At 37.8% G+C, this 23,981-nt stretch overlaps 1 protein-coding gene and 1 long non-coding RNA gene across 4 annotated transcripts in view; one reads left to right on the forward strand and one right to left on the reverse strand.

Moving 5' to 3' along the window:
- The window catches only part of LOC140665595 (uncharacterized), a 183,280-nt gene extending 168,364 nt beyond the window's left edge, over positions 1–14,916 (forward strand). For all 3 annotated transcript variants that reach the window (XR_012046636.1, XR_012046635.1, XR_012046637.1), the window contains one exon: positions 12,828–14,916. This is a non-coding gene — a long non-coding RNA (uncharacterized lncRNA). The remainder of the gene's footprint in view (positions 1–12,827) is intronic.
- Positions 1–23,981, reverse strand: part of Stet (stem cell tumor) — a 373,411-nt gene that overhangs the window by 327,037 nt on the left and 22,393 nt on the right. The window lies entirely within an intron of this gene.

The following is a 23,981-nucleotide window of genomic DNA, read 5'->3' on the forward strand; positions in this document are numbered from 1 at the left end:
ATGAAATTGCGCGATTACCTTTCGTTTCACGCTTTCTACATCCCTATGCGACGTATACCTCTCACCATTATTCGATAGAATATTCTACCAACTTGAAGAATACAAACATAATGTTGCTTTCTTGCATTGTACGTGATGCATCAACATTACTTATACTTACTTATTCTATTTATAAATAATGCAACTGTAAATTTCATTAAAAGTGTGAGAAGATATTTAAATCCAATAATTCTTCCCGATGTAATTTAATATTTAAATCTAGTAACTCTCTAAAAAAATCAAGACTTTTATATAAATCATTATTAATCCAGATCCTTCTCACATTGTAGAGTACAATAAAAGATTAAAATTTTTTACAAGCGCAATTGTTCGATCTCACTGTTAAGAATTTAATAAAATCAGATGTAGTAAGAAGAGAGAATGTATTCAGAGATATACTTTTGTACATAAAATACGAATAATATTTATACATTTATTGGATGTCTGTTACGTTATTTACACATTGATTTCGAATCTTTTTTTTTCCTCGTTTGCTCGCGTCGAGACTTTATTATACGGTCACTGCACAGGCGCAGGTGGTGACAACAAAGTTGAGTCGGGCGTGTTGCGGTTGCGCCTACAAATTGGCAATTAACGCTGGCCAAACGCGGACAACTAGAGGCTGTCTATGTTCTATTGGGATTTCGGGGCGTGTGGCAACCACCCGGTTCTTTACAAGACCCTCCACGAAAAAGATGATTTTACGAGCCGCTACCGTAGCTTTCGAGGGTGCTGAGAAAACACATCACCGGTTTCGACAGGAAAATGGCTTGAGAATGACGCCGCAAAATTCTCCTAAAGTAGAACATGTTTGTCAGCCCATTTGTGAGCAGAGCGTAGAAATTAACGAAACCTTTTGGTGAAATGTACTTTTGTTATCCATCTTTTTGACAATTCTATTTAATATCAATATTATCTGTGATTACATCAAATCACCTTTAAATTTCTATGATAAATATGAGTATTAATATTGGTATCTCAGCACTTTTAAATGATATTAACTAAAAAAAAAATGCATAAAATATTTCGTATGATAAAAGAAATGAATTACGTGGATCTTTCAGAATTGCAAAAAAAAAAAAATCGGTAATGATTAAAAACTTGATCCATTTATATAAAGTGATAAAGTACATTTTGTGTGACGTTTCGGCGAACAAATTTTATTTTGGCGCGAGAACGTTCTCACTATAACACGGGCGCAATCGACGACCTAAAATTAATTCCAGGCTATTCACGGTAGCGACCGGTATTGAAAATCGAGGGCGTGAGATTGCCGGAAGAGGAAAGAGACAAAAATCAGTGGCGTTTTTGGAGCGACGCGACGACGTCACGTACGCACGTTCACTACAGCCATATAACCGCGAACGTGCTGTCTGCCAACCGCGCTCCCATAAACCCGAAACTGTCTGCCGATTTTTCGAGAGGGGACTCTAATTTTTGTGGCAGAACGATTCTCGGACAATTTACTGCTACGCGGTGCGCAAAAACGCGGTACCTGCTGACGGAAGAATGAGCAAGTACATAGAAGTGACAAAGCGCCTGAGGTTTTATAGAATTAAGAAATTACAACTGTCAGTCTGATAAAAATTAAAAAGAAAATTTGTTATAAATAAGTGGTGATGTATAATGATTCTGTCTCTAGTTTTTTTTTCATCAACGTGTCATATAAAATATAAATATTGTAATATTCTAATTTACACTCTTAATTGCATTATAAGTGAAAACTATATATTATGATTTTTTAAACGATTTTTTATTCATTGTGTGAATGCGCTATTATGAGATCAAACAAAAATTGTCTGACTAGTGTTACAAAAGTAGAAGTATGACGTAATGTCATTATCGTGGGATACCCGAAATAATTTTCTACGTGAACACGCAGCGAAGAATTAAACTTCCCCACGGCGAAAAAACAAAAGGCCATTTTCACGGTCAAAAGTGAGCGAATCGATGATTATGTCATTTGAGCGTTTTAGCAGATCATTTACCACGCAATAGTAAAAATCGATCAAGCACAATGCTCGACGACGCAAATAGAGAGGATAAAGAAAGATACGTAGACCTGTCAGGACGAGTAAGAATCGACAGGATTCCTTTTACGCTGATGATCGCCGTCTATATGAAGAATATATCTCTCTCTGGATGAGCCATATGAATTATTTCTACACCTCAGTGTCAAACCGACAGATTCCGTTCGAGACACTTTTTTGCTTTCCAATCCGTCTGATAGATGACAATATAAGAAACGAGAAAGAAAGAGAGAGAGAGAGAGAGAGAGAAAGAAAAAAGTGGTAAATACTTCGCCGTAAAATTCGATCTACCTCATCGTCGTTGAACGACATTGGGAAAACGCCGAGGTCGTTTGCCGGGAGTTACTCCCACGAGGTTCATTGTATGAGTCGTTCTCTTTTAAAGAGATGATGAGTTAACTTTTACTAAAAATACAGTGCGCTATATTAGATTATTCTTTTATAATTATTTTATTATCACGTGTCCTGGCGTTTTTTTTTTTTTTTTTTTTTTAAATCGATACAATTTAAAATTCTTTTTAATGCCTTTTCATACCACTGTTTCAAAATAAGAAGCGACTAGCCCAAGCAAAGTTAGACGAGCAGATTCTCCGAATGCCTAATCTTACAATTAGTTTAGCGATAATCGCCGATGTCAACTACATTTTCGCGGCGTCAAGACGGAATATCATCGTAGATAAAGATGATAAGACGAACCGTTAGAGAAGCAAATTAAGGCTCGTCGACTTCCATCGTTCTCGATCTCGAAACACGATATCGTGCAGGTCAGTGGCGTGAGACTCTACCTCCGATAAGATTTGACGTCCAAACAGCAAATATGTAGTGTAACCGAGAACCGCGGATTTATTTTTGCCACGAGATAGCCACGGGGTCAAAGGTGTTCATTAACCAGCGCGTTGGATTACACGCCATTGCCTTTTTCGTGTGAGACTTCCCACTGGCAACGAGAAAGCGCGATATATCCGGAAGTTTCGCTTTCCACCGTTTGATTTCCTTGAATTTCCTTCACAAGATACAATCGGAAAAGTAAACTTCTTTCACGCATAAAAATCAGTAGAGATATATTCTATTCTATATCTTTTATCTCATTAGAAATAAATCGAAATTCTACGCCAATAAATCCTAGTAAAATGCATGTAAGAAATTGACAACAAGTATTAAGTTTATCGAATTAGAATACACAAAGATAGAAAGTTAACATATACAATTGATGGAATATTTATATTATTACGCTTTTCAATTTGTAAAAAAAAATGCTAAACGCTTTAAATGGTAAAAGAGAAAACGTAATTGCGTCTTATAAAAAATTAGCGAGGAAAAACAGAAAACTTTTACTGAGCGAACAGAGAAACTCGCCAACGAGATTATAAAGTAGCATGAATCATATGTAATCATATGCTAGATGTTAATCGATTGTGGGAGCTAAGATTGGTCATCGACAAACAAGAATGACGCAAACAAAGTATTATCTGGCCTCGATGTAACGTGGTGATATTAACGAGCAGGTTGGAAATAACAAGAGACTCGTCCGATCGACGCATCTGAAAAACACGTGTTATCAGACTAACAAATCGACATAATCTCGTGGACTTTATTTGCCCATTAATCAATAACGCGAAACACTCATTAACTGAATCTTATGTACGTGTATAAAAAAAAATATATACAGAACGCGTTCCAGAATCATCATTAGATCGTTCCAGATTAATCTTATGTTAAATTTTAAACTTCCACGTGTGATTCTTTCTCTCTGATGGTAATATTCTACAAAACGTAAAGATATTTTTCAATAGAAAAAAAAACCCCATTACATTGCAAAATAAAATTGTAATAAAAAGCTACGAACGAGATTGAAGAATCAAGGTGCTTTCGATACCCCTTGTGATGCGAATCGGAAAAATTGTCGAGTAACGTCGGGATAAGATAAAGGTATATCACGGATACGAAAGAATAGGGTTTTTTTAGACGCGTAAAATACTAGAGATTGTGTACCTGCAACAGGGTAAAAGACCGATGTAAGACGGCGCCGGCAGCATCGCGTCACATTAATTCTTGCATCCCTCCAAGGGAAGAGGGATTCCGCGACCCATGAAAGGAGAATAACAATGTCAAATTCCTGCGATTCACTCGAGCGCAAGAAGCTTGCATTACCTCACGAGCTCGTGTCTACCGCGAAGAGTGTCTCCCGGGCGATGATATATACCTCCGACGACCTCCGATATGAAATCGCCCGAACCCCCGCATTTCTCGTATGCATAATCGCGCGCTATTCATTATCCGCGACAGCAATCGGGTCGAAATGTTAATCGGATCGTTTCTTCTGCGGATTCGAATATGGGCGGAGAGAGCAATTTCGATTTATGTAAAAAGCATTCATGTTTTTCGCACAGGATTCGTATTATGCAAGAAATTTGTCGGATATTCTGATTGGCCATCCGAAGGAGAACATTTGGCAATTGTATCAATTTTATAAAGGAACACTTATCGTATCGAAACAGCTTTCTACTATTATCCGTTATTTGGTTTTTAATAACTCTTGTATTCATTTTGTACACTCATAAAAATAATAAACTTAAAACACAACTCAAAGAGCGAATAATTGAATTTGCAAAAGTAAAATTTTCCAAAACAGCCGCATATAACGCGCTCGCGCGAGAGAATGAAAATATATAACAGCTATAAAATATAATTAAATTTGGAATGGCTCAACAATTACAAGCAATATCGAACGTTTTATTAGTCAAAAATATTTCAACGGGAAAACGTCCGCTCATTGAGAGACAAAGCAATCCTATTTGGGGCGCAATTTGAGAGATCACGCTCTCATGCTGTCTCCATCTCTCTCGCATTTGGTCCACAGTAGCAGCAGATGTTTTTGACGAGAGTTCCACGCTCTATATTCTCCTTTATCCACTGGCCCTTGAACTTCTACAAGCGGCTGCTGTTTAACCACACTGGTGGCGCAACTTTTATACCACCTGCCGAGAGACATTGCCTTGGATTTTCGATCTCATTGAACCGCTTGAGAAACTTAGCCGGAACAAAGGAGTTGTGGACGGAATAAAACAGGCAATAAATACAGAAGAATAAGTTTCAACAATGCGTGTAATATTAAATTACTGGCATTGTTAAGATATTAATTCCGACTGTTTTAACAGGTAATTGTCAACAATTTAATGCTCGCGCATAATAGTAAGTAAAACGGCCTTCGCGTGATTATTTGCAAGTTACATATATAAATTCCTTTATAAGATAAATTCTATAAAATTATATAATACTTACGTTAATTTAAATTAACGTAAGTATTATAAATTAAATTGTATAGACATTACGCATTTATGCGTAAATATCTAACGTGTAATTTTATTTCACATTATCATTTAATGTAAATTCTTATAAGTAGAACGTATACGTTGCATTTTTAAAATTGAAACAATTATCACGCTACATCGTTTGAATAAATCGCGATCAAATAACCGCGAAAATATGGTAATGAGATAAATTCAAAGTCACTTTTCTTTCGATAATCGATCGGAAATCGTCAACGCTTTTTGTATTCCGTTCCGCAAGCATAACTCAACTTTTTGCGTTTCTTGTAGAGAAATCGTTATCCTTCACATTCGCGTGGATGAAAGCTGATGTGTTATATCGCGAGAAAGGAAGTTACGCGGCATGCAATACCGTGAATTGCGGGAGAGCAGATCGAAAATAATGAGTATCATAATACGCCGTACCCGACTGTTGGCCTTTCGCGTGCCTATTCGTTTACATGCAAAGAAGGATAATATCGAGCAGAACAAAAACCAATTCCCGCTCTAAGGTATTAAATTGGATATGCTGATAGATACGAAACACCGCTCGTACAAATAATAATATACCCGATAATTAAATAGATTATTTTTGACGTGATATGATTAATATTAAGAATATACTTAAATTCACCGGAATATAATGACAAATCGTTTTCTCGTTGCTGTCACGCTGACGCAGCAATTAATCCCTTCAATCTCCCGAAACCAGAAATCGTGCTGATTTACTGTTATTCCTTCTACAAAGATACGCTCGGATCGAAGGATCCGAGAATAAATTAGATCTGCCTCTACAACTCGAGAGAGTGGCCCGTCCTTCTGCGAGACGACGAGGAATTTGGACCGTTCGCCACCTGTCGATGCCGAAGCACGTGCCACCACCTGGACGGCCCGCCTCGTAGCTGCAGAAGTGCAGTTGATGCACCGGCTGCGTTCACTTAGCCGCCTTTAACAGGAACATACGTGGCGAAGCGCTGCACGTGGCCAACGAGCGTGCGTTTACACCTTATTGTTTCACATGATCGAGCATGATGGAACTTAGTATTACGTGAATGAATTTTTTACTTTTATTGATTATTAATATTTATACTACATAAATGAATATGCAGAAATATAAAAAGACTATAATATTAATCAGTCTAGTATCGGTCAACGAACAATTCGTATCAATTTTTATAGAATGATGTGGTTTTCTAATGTCTTTTTTTACACAAATGATATTAATATAATATCGATATGAAAATATTATTATATGTGAAAATCTATATTCTCTTCTTCTCTTCTTCACAAATTTGACACGTATAGTAAAATAATGTTAAATTTATATGTATATATGCGTATATAAACATTAAAAATTGACTAATATTATAAAAGGAAAGAAATATAAATTTTAGTTGCTCCTATTATGACTACTTATTGTTTTACATCGCGGGACGAGACTATATTTGTTCCAAGTCGGTCAGCCATAACGATATCGTTGAGAAGTCTGATTATCATAATTCTATTTTCTCTGAAGCGGATGAGTCAGCTAAGAAGTAGGATGAGAAATGATGGACGAAGGAGGTTATCGCCGTAATCGAAGCGATCCGCAGAAGATTGGCTAAGATCATCATGCTTGCATCCAACGACCCTGACGAGAAGACGAAGTTTAACGCGTGGATAGTCAGGCGGTTTCGTCAAGCGTGAAGTTGCGACTTCGGCTCGTACACTTCGTACTTTGTAGCTGCCGAACTTTAGAAACTTTGCATAATCACGAGAGGGGCGTGGTTACTGTGCTTTTAACCGAACATCATGTAATATTGAATGAAAAACATGATTCTACGTGATGTTATGCAATCGGATAAACACATTTATGAATTGTACCGTGCAAATGAAGAGTTAAGTAAAGTGTTGTAAAAAGTCTCAGAAAAGTCTCTTCTAAATCAAACTCGTTCTGAATAATATTTTCGATAAAAAATATTGTAGATATGACAAATATACAACATTCACGAGATAATTTCTCCCTAATTTACAATAACTGTAAAGAACATTATTTACAATTATTATAAATAATATTCTGTACAGTTATTGTATATTTATATTATTCACAAATTATATATTTATATTATATATTATTATGTGTAATTATATTTTCTTATTTTGAAAATTATATAAATATTAAAATTGTTCAACAAGTTCATGTAACGACTGTAAGTAAAATTTTGATTGAGTGTAATATTTACGATTCATACATGAAACTGAGCCGCTTTATGCTCGTGAGAACGAAAAAAAAAAAGAAAGAAATCGTGCTCGTTGTGAACCGAAACGTGACGCGTATATATATATTCATGTCGATAAATACAAAGTTTCATCCTAGTTACATAACAACACGAGTCTTTAATAAGTCGACGTGTGTAAAGTTGTAGATACACATTAACGTAGAAGCGACGAGGCGTATAAGCAGGTCAGAGACTGGCGCCACGACGGTATTATCCAATGAAGCGGACAAATTATTCTATATAAGATAATCGCTTCTGCTGCACCGACTCTTCCTCCTTTTCTCATCCGGTCCACACGGTTCGTCAATGAGCCGTGATCTCTTCTAGGAAAACGTTTCTCGCCGTTTGCGTTACTTGTTGCATATCGACACTTCAATCGACTATAAAACTACCGCTCATCGATAACGTACCAAACATGTTACGCAATCAAATATATACCAAAATTCATAAAGTATATATATATATATATACCTATATATGAGCAACTACGCTACAGCAGCATAGAGGCAGTGACATTTTGATCGATGTACGGCGAAAACATTAACGTTATGGAATAAATAAAATAGAATATCATATGAGAGTATCGCACATATATAGTAGGATATTATAATATTTTTGATGATGATATTAAAGTTGCAAATTATAGTGGTAATTTTCATTTTTATTTCTTATAAAAAATGAATATCTCAATGTCTTTAATATTTTTAATTTATTTTCTTCTTTAATAATTCTTTTTTTTCTCATTATATACCGAGTTTCTGTTGTTTGTTATATAATTTTATTTTAATATAAAAAATTATTTAAAAGTTAATTGTAGATTTTATCTTGCATATATATATATAGGAGTTTAAATAGTTTTATATATGAAATCACAAAGTGCTCCTGGGAACACACGAGACCTTAAAATATCGACCGATAACGAAGCACACATGAAAGAGAAGCATAGGGGCTCTATCGTCTTTATAAACTAGACGAACTATAGAACGAGAACTTCCTATGGTCGATGTCATAGACCTGTTTGCATGGACGAACCGCCTGTGATCTTTGATGGCGCTCTTGAAACGCTCTTGTTATCTCTGTTCTCGTTATCTCTTACTACTTTTCAACGCGAACGTATTCCGTACGTATTATCTGGGAAACTACCTCAAGAAAAGAAAAAAAAAAAAAAAAAAAAAAACGTTAACGCTCTTTGAATGCACCGTCGATGGTTCTTGAAAGCATAACAGGTACCATAACTAGTTCTCGCACGGACTATCTTAATTAAGTGCATTTATCACTCTAATCTCTAGTTGCACGGTCGAGAAGTGTTTAGATTATCTCCTTGGAGAATTATGAATTTGGACCTCTAATTAAGAGAGAAACTACCAATCTGTTGCGCTGCATAACATTTGTCTGTCGGCGCGTGGAAACATCTTAATCGTGTAAATATATTCACATGCACTTCATAACATTATCACACTTGATAATATTATAAAAAAAAAAAAAAAAGGGGGAAAAATAAACTTTTTCTGTCAAAAGATTTTGGCTAAATATATATTGAATAACGTAATAAGTTTTCTCTCATTAAAGAACGTAAAATTTGCTAAATGTATATTACAATATGTTCGCGATGACAAATGAAATAAATAAATTTGCCTCGCATTCCTCGCGATCTTGTGCAAATTTGTATATGTATATATCAAAGCCAATCAAAACACAGTTAGCCTGTATCGCGCATCGGAAAACTACGCAGTTAAGCGCGATTTATCTGTCCGCTCCGTATAATCGCGCACTCGTGGATCCATTCGTGATATATTCGACCAACGGAATTCAGTAATATCACCGGCGGCGATAATTAATGCGCGTACCACGCTCTACGCACATATTTTCCGCAAGGCTGGAAATCGTAGCGTTAATGCGCGAGCGCGTCGGATTGAGCGGCGCGTGTTTCCGGGAAAGTCCGCTCTCCCGCATATATATACAAGGTGTAACAGAATGACTTAAACAGAATGACATGCAATTGATTAATGAATTATTTGATAGAATTGTGATTAATTCTTGATAAACATGTAATATTAATAATTAATAATTATTAAAATTATTATACAGAGAATTATATATAATATTATAATATATATTATAATATGTATATATATATATATATATATATTAAATGTATATGTAATGTTATATATAATGTTGCATGATACTATATAAATATTATTAAATATCAATCATTAGAAATGTGAAAAACTTGTCGAACTAAGCTTTAAAGGTGAGAAAACAGTGATTTAAAAAACTATGAGAGATCTTTTTTTGAAATATCACACACGCATTCCGGAACACCCTGTGTATACAGGCAAACGCTTAAGCGCACGACTAATGCATCGCGATTTTATCGGTGTAATCGACCGTAATGCGTACGGATCTCCGCGACGCGTAACATTCCCTCCTCCCCTCTCCGTCTCTCACACTCCTCTGCGGTGGTGGTGATAATGAAACGACGATTAATAACCGCGGCGGAGACAGTCTATGATTATGTGGAAAACAGGTCGCACGGTACGCGTTTACTTTGATCGCGATGAAACATTTTACGGGTGTTACTCATGCACCGGATGAATTTGCAACACAGTCGGCATTAGCAAATTTTGAAACGCATATGCATTGCAATAATCCAGAATAAATGGCTTAACGCATTGACCGACATGGTATAATCCGTATATGTATCCGTTTCATTATTATTCTGTTACAGTTACAATCAGGGTGTCAATAAGTCTATCCTGAACTGCACGCATCGCTCTTTCATAAAGCAAAAAGTTTTGCATAAAAATGAATTTAATTAACGATAAACATATCGATTATATATTCTCAATTCAAACATAATTTAATTCTAAGCAAAATTTTTAACATTGTGAAGAGAAATTAAAGTGTGAGTAGATAAAAATAAAAAGTTCAATAAAACTGTAAAAGCGTTGCTGTCTTGACGTAGAAAGTGTAGGAAATTATCATTTTTCACGAAATAAGTTTCTATCAAAATTGAAAATTTTTCTGTTCTTTAGAGCGTAACATATTCACCATCTGTGGTTCCATCATCCTATTCCGTAATTTTAAAGTTGATCGAATATTCTTGATAGTTATATATATCTTACAAAAATTAAGTATATATGAAGGTATGGTAAAGAGATGAAGGGACGTCGTCATTCGTACTGTCTTCACAAACGGTTTCCAAATTCGGATACGATCTCTCGAGGATCTTGGCAATTCAAAGCCGGACAGGGGCACCCGCTCTATCCGAGAAAGATCGAAGATCGAGGAAGGTTCGAGGGAACCGATTTACGTAATTTCTATGGAGGATAGCGAAGGACCCTCCGGAGAAGTTATGGCGTCTCTTTGCATACGAGAACGAGGGATCCATCTTAATCGAAATCCGGTGGTATAGGTCGTTCATGTGCGTTGCGCAGGCTGCATTCAGAGACGGCACTTTTCGTGTCGCGAATTGCATTTTTCACGCCCTTTTCCTGTCTGCGTAATAGCCAACGGAGCTAATTACAGCATCACATAATTAACTTTAACAGTATATGATAATTCAACGTGTACATTAAATGTGACACAAAAAGATTCTCACATCCGTTCGTCGTTAAATGATTCACTATGAAAAATGTCGAGATGGAATAGCTTCATAACAAAGGTAAAAAATATAAACTTACCTAATGAAAAATTTACTACATTTTTATATTAAAGATAATTTGTTTGAATCAGTAACATTGTCATTCTTGATAGAATTAATCTAACTAATTTTTTTCTCTATAGTAATTATGTACATAAAAGTTATAATTCACCTTTGGGAAGAGAGGAGGTTACATCCTACTCTCTAGATTAAACAATATATCTTTATACGATGATATATCAATGTCTTCTTGTTCACATAACTTTTTTAAAAAATTGATATATGCGCCGCGTATATCCTTATTATATTTTTCAAATTGAAATATGAATCACATTTATTACATGCATGATAAAGTAGAAAATATCACTTTTCAAGGAACAATAACATGTGTACATATTTGCATCTTTTGTAATGTAATAAAATTAGCATCTCTTTTTTATAGTACAATAAAAGATAAGAATAAATTTGTCCTGTATAAATCAAAAAACTGTTTCTGAAAAGATAAAAATTTAACTTAATAACGTCGCGTTTGTTTCAAGAATAATTTTGTCTAATATATATATATATTAGACAAAATTATTCTTATATATATATATACATTTTTTAAATTTCATACAAGCCACATAGAAGATGGACGACAAAATAAATCTTAATCCACCTCCTCTTTCTTAATTTACCACCTCGACTAGGAGCGGCAGTCCAGTTTCAAAGACGAAAAAAAGGAGCCGTTGCAACATTTCACCTTTGATTATGCCTCGAGTCAACGAACGCGATTATGACAAAGATGATTATAACGAGACATTTTTAAAATACGCAGGTTTTTTGATGTAATACATCATTTAATAACACAATTTTTTGCTCCAGTATAAAAGTTTATCTTCATTCATTATAAAAGATTTATTATGACATTTATTAGAAAAGTGATAATTTCAATATTATAGAATTATGTATATTGAAGATATTTTCAAACCTTATAAACTTAAAAGAATTGTATTCATTATTTAAAATCCAATTAAAAAGATTAATGATGTCATAATATAACCATATTATTAAAGTTACGCAATTTTTTTAAATTTTTGTTGGAAATATTCGTAACTAAAATCATGGCAGTCAAAAATCAAGCACAATGCTTCGATAAGAGAGTATAGGAAGTTAATCATTCTCTCTTTACGATACATTTAATTGTAAATAAAACCTTTATATTCACGAACATAACATATTATTAATCAAGAGAGAATCGCATAATATAAATTTTCCATTATTACTTTAGTGGCTGCGCGAAAACGAGACGACGCGGTAAAAAAAAAAAAAAAAAAAAAAAACGACAAAGAGCGAATAGAAGGTGCAAGAGCATATCGCGAGATATCGCCGGTGTGAAAAAAAGGGGGGGGAGGGCACGGGGGACGAAAAAAGGGGAAAGAAAAAAGGATAAGGAAGGGGGAAGGATGGCGGCGACGAAATAACGTGTAAAAAGGACAGCGCGGCGCAACTCGAGGAGAGAAAACATTAAAGCGCGAGAATGAAAGAAGTCTTTTGTGTTTCCCAGGTGAGCGTTATAAATGAGCTCTCGAGGGGAGGCGGCTGCCAGAGGGGGTTGCCCAGAAGGACGAAGAGGACAGAAGGGCGAGCAGGACATCACAGCCACACCTATGCCACCAAAAGTCGAAGATGAGACCACCATCGCGATGAAGATCGGAATCTACTTCGCGAACGAAATGCCTCTCAGCGAGGAGCAAGATACGAATAAATAAAATGCTGCGCTAAGAAAATCCTGATTAAAAAGCTTTAGAAAACTTATTATTAGCAAATAACGGCTGTCATTTAATTTATTTACCATATTATATTAATTAGATTTATCGAATCCACTGCGACAGTTTTAATGGATAAGAATTTTAAAGAAATAAAAAGCATCGACAAAATTTCTCTTTAAAGTGCAATACTTTCTTTTGAGATTCCAGATTGATATTATCGTAATCGATACTTTGAACGCGAATCTAAATACATACATTGATTTGAATGGTACTTTAATCGTTCAGGCGTGGAATAAAAGATCGCGGAATAAAAATGGCAATTGGTCACACGTCTCGTTCCAAAGCGACTACAAATAAAGTTCTAATGGTAGCCGCCTATAATATATATACCTCACGCTTCTGTCAGTGGATACAGGTGGCTCTTTTATAGAGATAATCGTCAACCTGGTGGTCCATCTACTGAAGCTATGCCTCTTCGCCAACCTCCAAATTGCTACCGCGGCTCATTATATTCGCGTCAGCGCGGTAGTCCGACTCGCATCTCGTGCAGCCGTGCGTGAACGACGCAGCTAGAGGTGGCTAGTCCCTCTCGATCTCTCTTGGCTTTTTATTTCGCCGGTTCCTCAGTTTCGTGTCTACTTCGCTCATTGTGACGGGTCGACCGGTTCTCGCTCGTCGCATAGCTCGCAGAATAATTCAATAGCATCCGCTAATACCGCGACTCGGATAATCGACTTGCTACCTGCCTTTCAATTTAGATATCGTGTGATAGGCGTTGCATCTTTATGGACTATCATCTGGCTTAGAATTCCGACAATAAATATGATTATTGAGTTATTGTATTTCTCCTCAATGCTATTATACATAGTATTAAAAATTGTATAAAAAAAAAATTATAAACTCGTAGGAGAAAATATTATAATAACATCGTATAGTAAAATGAATATGTAAATTATTTAAGCGCAAAATTATTGCATATAAACTAAAATTGCATCGTTTGTAGATTAAAAATAATAGCAAGGAGTATATACATATTACGGGTAACTACAATTGATTGATTAATTCATCTTATGGTAATGATGCTTACAACACGTAAACAACATCGTCAGATATATACAATTCCCCGACACCTGCAGCTTTTAATCAAGAGATTAGCATGGTAATAGCTAAATTCCAACGTACGGATTTCATCAATCTCCATTTTGATCGTATGCAATCATGATATCGCCGAAGGTGTCTCGGATCTCCTTTTCACACAAGGATAACGAAAACGAGGGACCAGATTCGTGCCTGGTGGTCACGAGCGTGTTCTAATCCAGGGACACGCCGAAAATAAAGCATATGTATACATGGGAGAGGAAGCCACACGGGTCTGACAATGAGCCAAATAAAGATGCGCGTTCACGCCCACGCGGAATTCCGCCTAATGCCGACCATAACGATTTTCGAAACGAGGCGCACGGAGGCGATGTCCTGGACGCGCGTTCGACAATCGGTTGATCCTGGTGCGCCGCGGGGCGCGCCACCGCCAGTTGATCCAGAACGAGCAGACCCACACAGAGAGATAACTATCGTCTCTCACGTGGACACCCAGAAATATCGCGCCTCGAGAGATCGACGCATTTCGAGCACCTGACCGTCGCGTGACTCACGTCTAAATCAGCCGATCTTCGCTCCGAGCGTCTTGCTACTCTCTCAATCACCGATCTCGTTTTTCGTATCCGATATTTCTGTAGTGATAATACTCGTACATGCTTAATTATTATCTTAATTATTGTCCTGTTTGCTAACGATTAGAAGATTTAAGCTTCACACAAGTTTAATGCGATCCAAATTTTTTCAGAATTTTTATGTTAATAAGATAAAATAATTAACTTGTTATAAATAAGACGTATTGTAATGTATTTAAATATTTCTTTAGATGTTATTGTCTCTTTTCTCTTAATATAAACTTTTATATTTAAAAATAATTAATAACTTATTTAATGAAGCACATTAATCACATATAGAATTAAAAAATTTAAAAGATATAATAACATGCAATACATACATATATATGTAGAATATATTAAGATATCAAATATGATATGTTTGAAAGTGTTTTTAATATTTTACATAAAAATATACAATATCAAAATAATTCGTTGTGTGTTTTAGTGATTGATATTAGTATTCAACAGATCTGCGCGCGAAATTTTTGACAATATTAAATTCCATGGCAATTATATGATAGTCTACTCGGAACGCACAAAAGTGTTCAAGACATATGTTTGGTACCGTATAATGTTTCAGGAACCTGACATTAGGGAGGATCACGCGACGTTCTTCAAGCGACGCAAAAGCAGCTGATAATATATATCCTGCGCACGAAAATTACTGTCAGTAAAAAATTGCAAAGGCTGTTTTTCGGACTGTTCTATACCCAGCTGTTTAGCCTCAGAATGTGCGCATTTATATTCCTCCTACAAAGTAAGGAAAACTGAAAACATGATGTCGAAAGCTACAAAAATAATGATCGGTTTCAATGTTACGTCAAGTCTTAAGCTAAATGTCATTATTTTAACCCTTACTCCGTACTGATGGGTCATTTTTTGTCTGTGATTTTTCTAACAACGTCAATTTCTCGAAAACAAATAATCATAAAATATAATATTTAAGTAAATTATTTTTCAAATTTATTATTTTAGTCTTGATTTAAAATGTTCAAAGAAGATATATACATTTTTTCAGATTTTTAAAGAGTGTTGCTAATTTTCCACAAACGCAAACGATTATGCTATACTGACAATAAGAATAAGTATGTGCCGGTAAGGAATATACAGCTCATATCGCGTCATGTCGCACGCGGCCTTCAAATCAAACGATTCGAGCGAGTCGTTGCGAGAAGCCTGCTCGCGAATCCTGCCCAGGGGGCGAAGCGGCATTAATGTCAGTAATTCGAGAATCGAGGTGCTCGCGTGCGCTCGTGTTGCACGTGTGTTGCAACGAGCTGCTGATTCCGGACTACCAACCGGTCGATTCTTCGCTCTCTTTCTCTCCCTAATTCTCTCTCGTCCCCCTCATTCCCGCTTATTCTTCTCTTTCGCAAGAAGGCGCGGTCGCGCTATCGTATACCTCCTGGAAACCCACCTAAACTAGAGAAGAAGGCCCGGGCCCGGGCCCAGACATCAGCTGGGCGCACATGCAAATTACAGTTCCAACCATGCGTCCATATGGTAGGTCCACCATTATCCGCACGATACTTCTCTCCGCCGTCTCGTAAACAGACGCATTGCGCATGCTTTCGCGTTCAATCAACCCGCCTATCGCATGCTGCTGTTTTTCCAAAAAAAACGGTCAATCGTTCAACGGCCGTCGGAATGTGTTATAACAGGGTTATCTTGCAACTCAAACATTCGTCATTATCTCAAAAATATGGCTCGAAAATCACCTCTAATAATGTTAAACTTTAATAACCGATTCTTTAGCGAGTCCGGAATTTCACAACAAAAGTACCGAAAACAATTATCAACTCTGTCAATTAGGGAGAAATTTTAAATTCTAATTTTATTAAATCACAATTTACTTGAAATATTTATTATTTAAAAAAACGTAATTTTATATAGTTTCAAAACTGTCAAAGCTTTGACAGTTTTGCTGATGAAAGATTTTCTGCACGAACGTAAAGTTCATATTATATTTCAAACTTAAAAGTAACAGATAAAACTTTGATCGCGTGCATTCAATAATGGCAATTGATAGCTCATCAAAACTTCAGCGAAATACATGTACAGCGAGAACAGAACAACGAAGCGAAATCGAAATGTCTATATTCCGCACGTAGCTTGTCCATCCCGGGCTAAGGATAGTTAGAGAACTGGCATGCCGAAACACGCGCTCACACACACACACACACACACACACACACACACACATACATAAAATGTGACGAGACTTGGAGACGTTTAAATGGCCCTGAATTCACCAGAGATTTCAAGTCTTGTGCCGCTGCGAGTTTCCACAGGCGAATGTCTTGTCTCGTAACAACGTCATCCATGTCGGAATCGTCGTTTCTCCGAGCACGGCTAAGAACGCTCCCCGAGACGTCTTTCGAAGCAGAGGGTAAGCGAAACAACGAAGCTACCCTTTCAGCGCACGCCGGAATGTCATCGCGCTCGACTCGCGGGAGGTCGCCGAGAAACAGGTGGATATCGTCGAGCTATTTCTTCCGGAATTTCCAGCGGTTTCGCGGATCTTACGTACCACCCCGACCCCTCACCCTCCCTCTTCGTCACTCGACATTTTCTTTGTCTTTGAACTCTCATCACGAACGATGTCTGCTATTGTGCGATATCACTGTCTTGTATTTTGTGCCACGGTTTTAATTAAATCAGCATGCCGTGAGGAATAAAATTGCACGGTATTAGAGCTGTAATAGAATATTATTTGAAATCTTTTTCTGCGATTAGATAATATAAAAAATTATTCTTTTCATAGGAAATAATTTTTTTAGCCATGGCACAAGTTTAAAAAATTTAATTTAAAAAATTCTTCTGTAAAAAAATATTTTATTTCTCATAATAAGAGAAAACTGGAAATATTCTTTGTAAATGCATTTTGATAGCCCCAGCTCTCCTTGCTTATTCTTGCTGCATAATAACTATGCCTCGAGTAACGCAATTTAAAGTCGGTATCACGGCGAGACGAGATCTTTGTGTTCCACAAACGTTTATGAAACACAAATCGCCGTTTGTTGCGCACATGGACCTATCTCGGCTTCTTGAGATAAATAGCAGATAGAAGATACGCCAGTGCCATCGTCCAAATTGTACGTATTCGGGATAATCTCGTAGCGGGGGAAAATGGGATCGGGTCCGGGACGGGCCGAATAAATGGATCTCGAAGGACGGCGCACCGCGTGGTGGGTTGCACGGGAGAGCAGTCTAGGAGGAAGATCGAATTAAACGATTCGTAAGGTCCTCCGGGACATCCGAGGGAGAAACGAAAGAGACAGTGACGCAGTAGAAGAGAACGAGACACGATCACCAGATGGGGGGGAAAAAAGGGAGAAGAGTCGGAAAGGAAAAGAGCCCGGCTTCTCTCTTATCGCTGGGAGAGGATCTCTCCTCTTTCACGAGGATATACCATGAATACACGTAAAAGCGGGAAAGCGTTTCGCGATCCGGATAGAGGGATTCGTCGAAGCGGGTGGAAGGGGGGAAAAAGGCGAATCCACGCGATGGTTGGTAGTCCATGGCGGCATGTAAATGCGCGGGAGATATTATTCATGAAAGAAATGCCAGACTCTCTCTTGGTGCAACGAGACGAAACGGGATTCCAGGGATGGGGGATTCGAAGCCGACGACGATGTCCCCGTCGTCGTCTACTTTGTCAGCCACCGTCGTCGAGATACGGATCGGTGTTAATATGCCTCGCTTTATGGGTCACATCAACCAAGCCGAGATGGCTGCCTCGAACTGCGGTCACGCAGCCTCGCGTCAAGGTTTGCGTGGAATTTCAAATAAAACAAAAGACCCGTCACGTCGTCACGTGCTGCTTCGCACATTATATCCACGCACACACCCGGCCGAGAAGCCGTCAACAGTATCCTCCTCAGGCGAGTAATATTCATAAGCGCTCCTCTTCCAGGAAGACAGCACATTCGGTAGACGTCTCTGTTTCTGTCCCCTCGGATCTACCGAGCCTATCTCGGGCCTCGAATCGATAGTTATACAACGGTATCGCCGTGTTATCAGCTGTTAGATGAATTACGATCGCATTCTGAAAACGACTTTTTTTACCCCACATACGTTTTGCATCCGAAATTGTTATGCTGCTCCGCCAACATCTTGGAACGTTCGGACGCGTTTAGATGGAAAAACAAGATATTTTTTGATTGAAATTAATATGCTTAATTATTCATAATAAAATTATTTTTGTATTTGTAATAAATATACATATAAATAAATAGTATTCCATATATTAATAGAGAAAGTAATCATTTATAAAAAAAGAAAACGTAATATAAAAATTATATCTGTAAAACGGTATAAATATTAATATATGTATTATTTAATAATACTATTAAAGAGGAAATATACTATATTAAGAAAAACTATTAGTTATGGAATTTGATGAATGATGATATAATTTGTAATATTTGGTATATTAATGTACATTCATGATATCATATATCGATACGATAATTAATCATGACTAGATAAAATACTTTGTCAATTAATTTATGAATATGATTAATCATGAAAAATATGCATTGAAACAATGATACAAAAGTTAACAGATAAGAATAGTAATTTGCATTTTTAAAATAATTCATTCGAACACTAACCATCGAAAAAATGAAACAGAACGAATAAAAATATAAAATAAGAACGATAGGACAAAAAAGGAGACGAAGAAGGGCAAAGAGGTGAAGCAAGGACGAGCTCGCACCGGAGAAGAGGGTAAGACGGTTTACATTTTTGTACGCGACACACCTTCTCCGCATCAATTCTCTTTCGGGTCGGCTTCTCCTGTGCATATTTTTTTTTTTTTCTTTCTTTTCTTTAAGAACCGTCCACACAACACGCATACAACGCGAACACGAATGTGCACGCGTGATGCCGAACGCGGGCGGGCGAATGCTCGCCTCCTCTGAATTACCGGCCATACGTATTCAAATGATCGGCCGTTTGCATTTTTATAAAGACGAGAGAGTGGAGGCAAGAGAGATCCGCGCCACCTTCCTCGCCCCCTTCGTACCCTCCTCTCACGAATCGCCTCTGATATCTTCCCGCTCGTTCCACTTTCTGTGGCCTTCTATGCCGCGTATCTATGCGTGTTTACGTAAATTCCCGCTTGTTTCTGTAACACGGTTATAAAGATAGAGTAAGAGAGAGAGAGAGAGAGAGAGAGAGAAATACGGAGAAAGATACTTGGAGCATGTCGAACTGAAAACCGCTGAGTTCGCGCGGGAGGCACGTAACCGGGCGCCGGATCCGACTTTGCGGTATTGTAGTACCGGATAGACTACAAATGAGCGGGCGGGGACGACGAGTATCTTGATCCCGAAGGATCAGCGGTTTTAAACGGGCCCGAAGTCGTACCCGCGGCCCTCATTTGCCTCGCAGCGAAGCCTGCTCGAGAAAATTGCGGCGTTAACAGTTTCAGATCCCGCAGCACTCCGTTCGCGTAAGCATTCGCACGTGGTTTAACGCCTCTCCGCGCAACCGCCGAGTTAGAAGAGAGATCGCGTCGCGTTTCGCGCGAACCATCATTTTTTTCATCGCACTAAATCGCACCGTCTCGAAAATATATACTTAAACTTTTAAATTCGCGATTATTAGCGAGATTCCTCGATCGTTTTAAGTTGAATTTCTCCTTATAAAAAAAATGTGCTATATTTTGTAAAACATTTATGTATCGTATACATGAGAATTTACATCTCTCCGGAATGAAAAAGATTTCTGCGAACTTCGTTTAAAAGGAAACAAGCCGCGCAATGTTGGGATAGAAATTTATTTTTAATAGACGTCGGAGTGTTTACTATTATGATTTGATTGCAATCCGATAGCCGTAAGCGATGTGAAACTAATTCAAAAAATAAAAACCACGCTTAGTATCGTTCACAGACATCAGGAAATGACTTTCATCCGCGACGCGATCCAGAGCAAGGTTTTAGTGGCGCCATGAAGATTTCAAATTTATATCCGTGAATCCGATCTGGGAACGCGATACGCGGCACCGAACGACCTTACCTTCTTTGATATCGCCGTATTAGAAATCTCCTTTCTCCATCGCCGTTGCACCCCTAGCTGCCCATATTCTTTTATGTATCTCGGCGCGTCGCGCCGAGATATATACATACATGTACGTCCGGACTGACTCGTCTCTTCTCCGGAAGCACCGAAAATCGGCTTTCCACAAGCAAACTAAGCTCGCATATTACAGCTAGCGAGGGAGTAGATCGTATCTCCCGGACGAATACTCGTCGATCTCCACGGCCCTTCCACCGGAACCTCTCCTGGTTGCTCTCCACCTCGTCTTCTTCTTCCTCTCCTCGCGTTCTTCCTTTCCTCTCATCTCTCTCTCTCTCTCTCTCTCTCTCTCTCTCTCTCTCTCTCTCTCTCTCTCTCTCTCTCTCTCTCTCTGCCGTTTCGAATTTATATCGGCGCTGTAGAACGCCTCCGGCCACAGGTCAGATTATACATTACCGAGCACGTGCCTGCACGCGACATGTTGCACGCGGTGAAGCCCGACCTCGAGAGACGGACGAGAGATGCGGAGGGAGAACCGGCGGCTCGTAGACGTTCTTCAACTTCAGAGAGATAGAGGGAACGAGAAAGAGTACGTATGTGTATGTGTGTGTATCGACCTTCCCTAAAAGACGCACATCTCACGAGACTTTCCGAGAAAGAGTAGCAATCGTATTCGGAAAACGAGACACACGCGACTCAAATGCTTCTCGAATTTTTTCACGATGACGCTTTCTGAGTTGTGTCAATATTGTTATTTAAAATGGGGCGATATGTGAAATTTCTTTAAAAACAACTTCCTTAAATTGTATATTGTAATAAAAATACGAATTAATTATTTTCTTTCTATATATTAAATTTACTATAAATCAGATTTAATCTAACATCTACTAGTGTTGATATATGAAACATATTCGTAAAGAGGACGTTAAATTGCTTTCTTTTTTTGTAAATGTACATTCTTCTTAACATATGTATCTTTATCTCTGAATAAAGTTTTCATAAAACTTTTTTACAAAACAGATTTGATTACCAAGAGTATCAAATCTATACCAATAAAATATATTGGAAAATAACTAAACGCACAGTCGAGAGAGACGCAGTTAACAAAATGTGTCACGTATGTAAATCAAATTGGTACACATATTATACTAACGCGACATTCTCGCATGAGTAAAACAGCTGCGCGAGGAAACGATTTATAATCAAATCGAAAAAGCCGCAAATCTGCGGCGTCATAAACAGTCTCAGTTCAATCGGTTGTCATCGATCGAAGCGCGATATTTCGCGGAATACAAATTTATTTGAGAATACAGAGCTCGTGAAGCAATTGTACGACGTGCGGCCATACGTTCAGAGAAAAATGATTCCGAAAATAGGAAATTTAGGACGAAAGGGTGGAGTCGAGCATTTCTTGATCGAGTTGCGGTCGAAGGCAATTTCAATTCTGATCGATCGGCTCCCAGCGGTGCAGGCAGACGTTGAATGTGAAGCGAAACGCCCTTGCAAAAAAAAAAAAAAAAAAAAAAAAAAGAGAGAAGAGGAGAAGACCAAAAGAGACGACGCTTTCCGAGCTGCCGAAAAATTCAATGCGAGAACGAACGAACGAGTGAGCGAACGATCGAACGAGCCTCCTGGCCGCAATTTCACGCGATCGAATCGGCCCGGATCAAATTAAAAACTAATCGTTTTCCCGCGCCCTGCTGGCACGCGCTTCACTTTCCGCGGCTTGAACCACGTGGGTGAGTGGAAAAAAGAAGAAAAAAAAAAAGCCGGCCGCGAACCATACAACAGACATATGAAAACACACGCGCGCATGTGTGATTGGTTTACACGAGTCAAAGCACAGGAGTCAAACGACCATCGACTAATCCTAAGAGGGTGATTTTCTACCACGTGGCGAACAAATTGTTTTCTCTCCTGCCCTAACCGGGTCTGCGCTTCTCGCCTGATCGAAATCCGATAAGGACATAAAGAACGATGAAAGCCGGAGACGCACGAGATGCCGATAATACCAAAAAATTCTACGCCAAATTATCTGCGCGAAAATTAATTTCGTGGTAGACCACCGGTGTTTCGTGTCTACCGATATATCTGCTTTGTAATGCACAGCGAGCTATCGCGAAAATTTCACAGTGAAAAGAGAATTTTCGAGGCTATTTAAGGGGAGAATTCGGTCTAGAGGCTTGATTTTTATGCTATTTTTGCAAATTTTTTATAAGGAACGAATAAGATCAATTAAAATAAAAGTTTTTCCTATTTGTTGAGGAATTTTTTGAAATTCTACAGCCCTTTAAAGACGAAAAAAATAGCCGAAAAATTAAGACTTATTTTCAAAGTGACGCCGTTTTGTTATTTTTGCATATTTTTTAAAAATCCTACTTTTGATTTTTTTAAAATCCTAAACGGCCCCAATGGTGTGCACCATGCAATTACTTTTTTTTTTAGAAGAACTGCTATATGCAGCTTAATTCTTGGAACTTTTCAATAAAAAAATTTTAAAAGATACTTAAAAAGTTGCTTAACAAATAGAAAAAACTTTTATTTTAATTGATCTTATCCGTCCTTTATAAAAAATTTGCAAAAAAAAAGCCTAAAAATCAGGCCTCTAGACCAAATTCCTCCCTTAATAATCTAACTAAATATCTCTAAGTAAAAGCAACAAGAATGTTTAAAGATATTGTATATCAATCTTTTTTCATCATATATTTTTTTCACATACAATAAAATTATATTATACCGATAATACATAAAAAGTTCGATAATACATTTCTCTCTCTTAATAGGTTCATGTGCAATAATACTGAAATGGTCCCGCATGCGTCGGGGTACGTGAGACGCGATTTCATCGCATCAAGCCGCATCGATGAATGCATGCAATGAGCGAGCGAGTATGCACGCGTGCACGCATTCGCACAACGTCATGCCATGTGCCTGTTGCGGTCGGTTAATTACGACAATCGGTATCGTATGTACGCGGGCTTGTATGCGCGAGGTTCAGGTGAGAGGAAGACAGACGGTGGACAGAAGGACAGAAGAACGCGAGTGGAATGCATTTCCAACGTGCGATTCTACGCCGTCGGAAAATCCGATCGAATCGCAAACGAAGTCAATTTAACCGCATTCATTTAATTAATCTCATTCGAACGGGCAAACACGGATGCTGTTTAAACGACTATCGTCGCTCACGTTTAATTAGCGCGATACAAATGAAAT

Source organism: Anoplolepis gracilipes, chromosome 5, assembly GCF_047496725.1.
Source record: "Anoplolepis gracilipes chromosome 5, ASM4749672v1, whole genome shotgun sequence".
Lineage (NCBI taxonomy): Eukaryota > Metazoa > Arthropoda > Insecta > Hymenoptera > Formicidae > Anoplolepis > Anoplolepis gracilipes.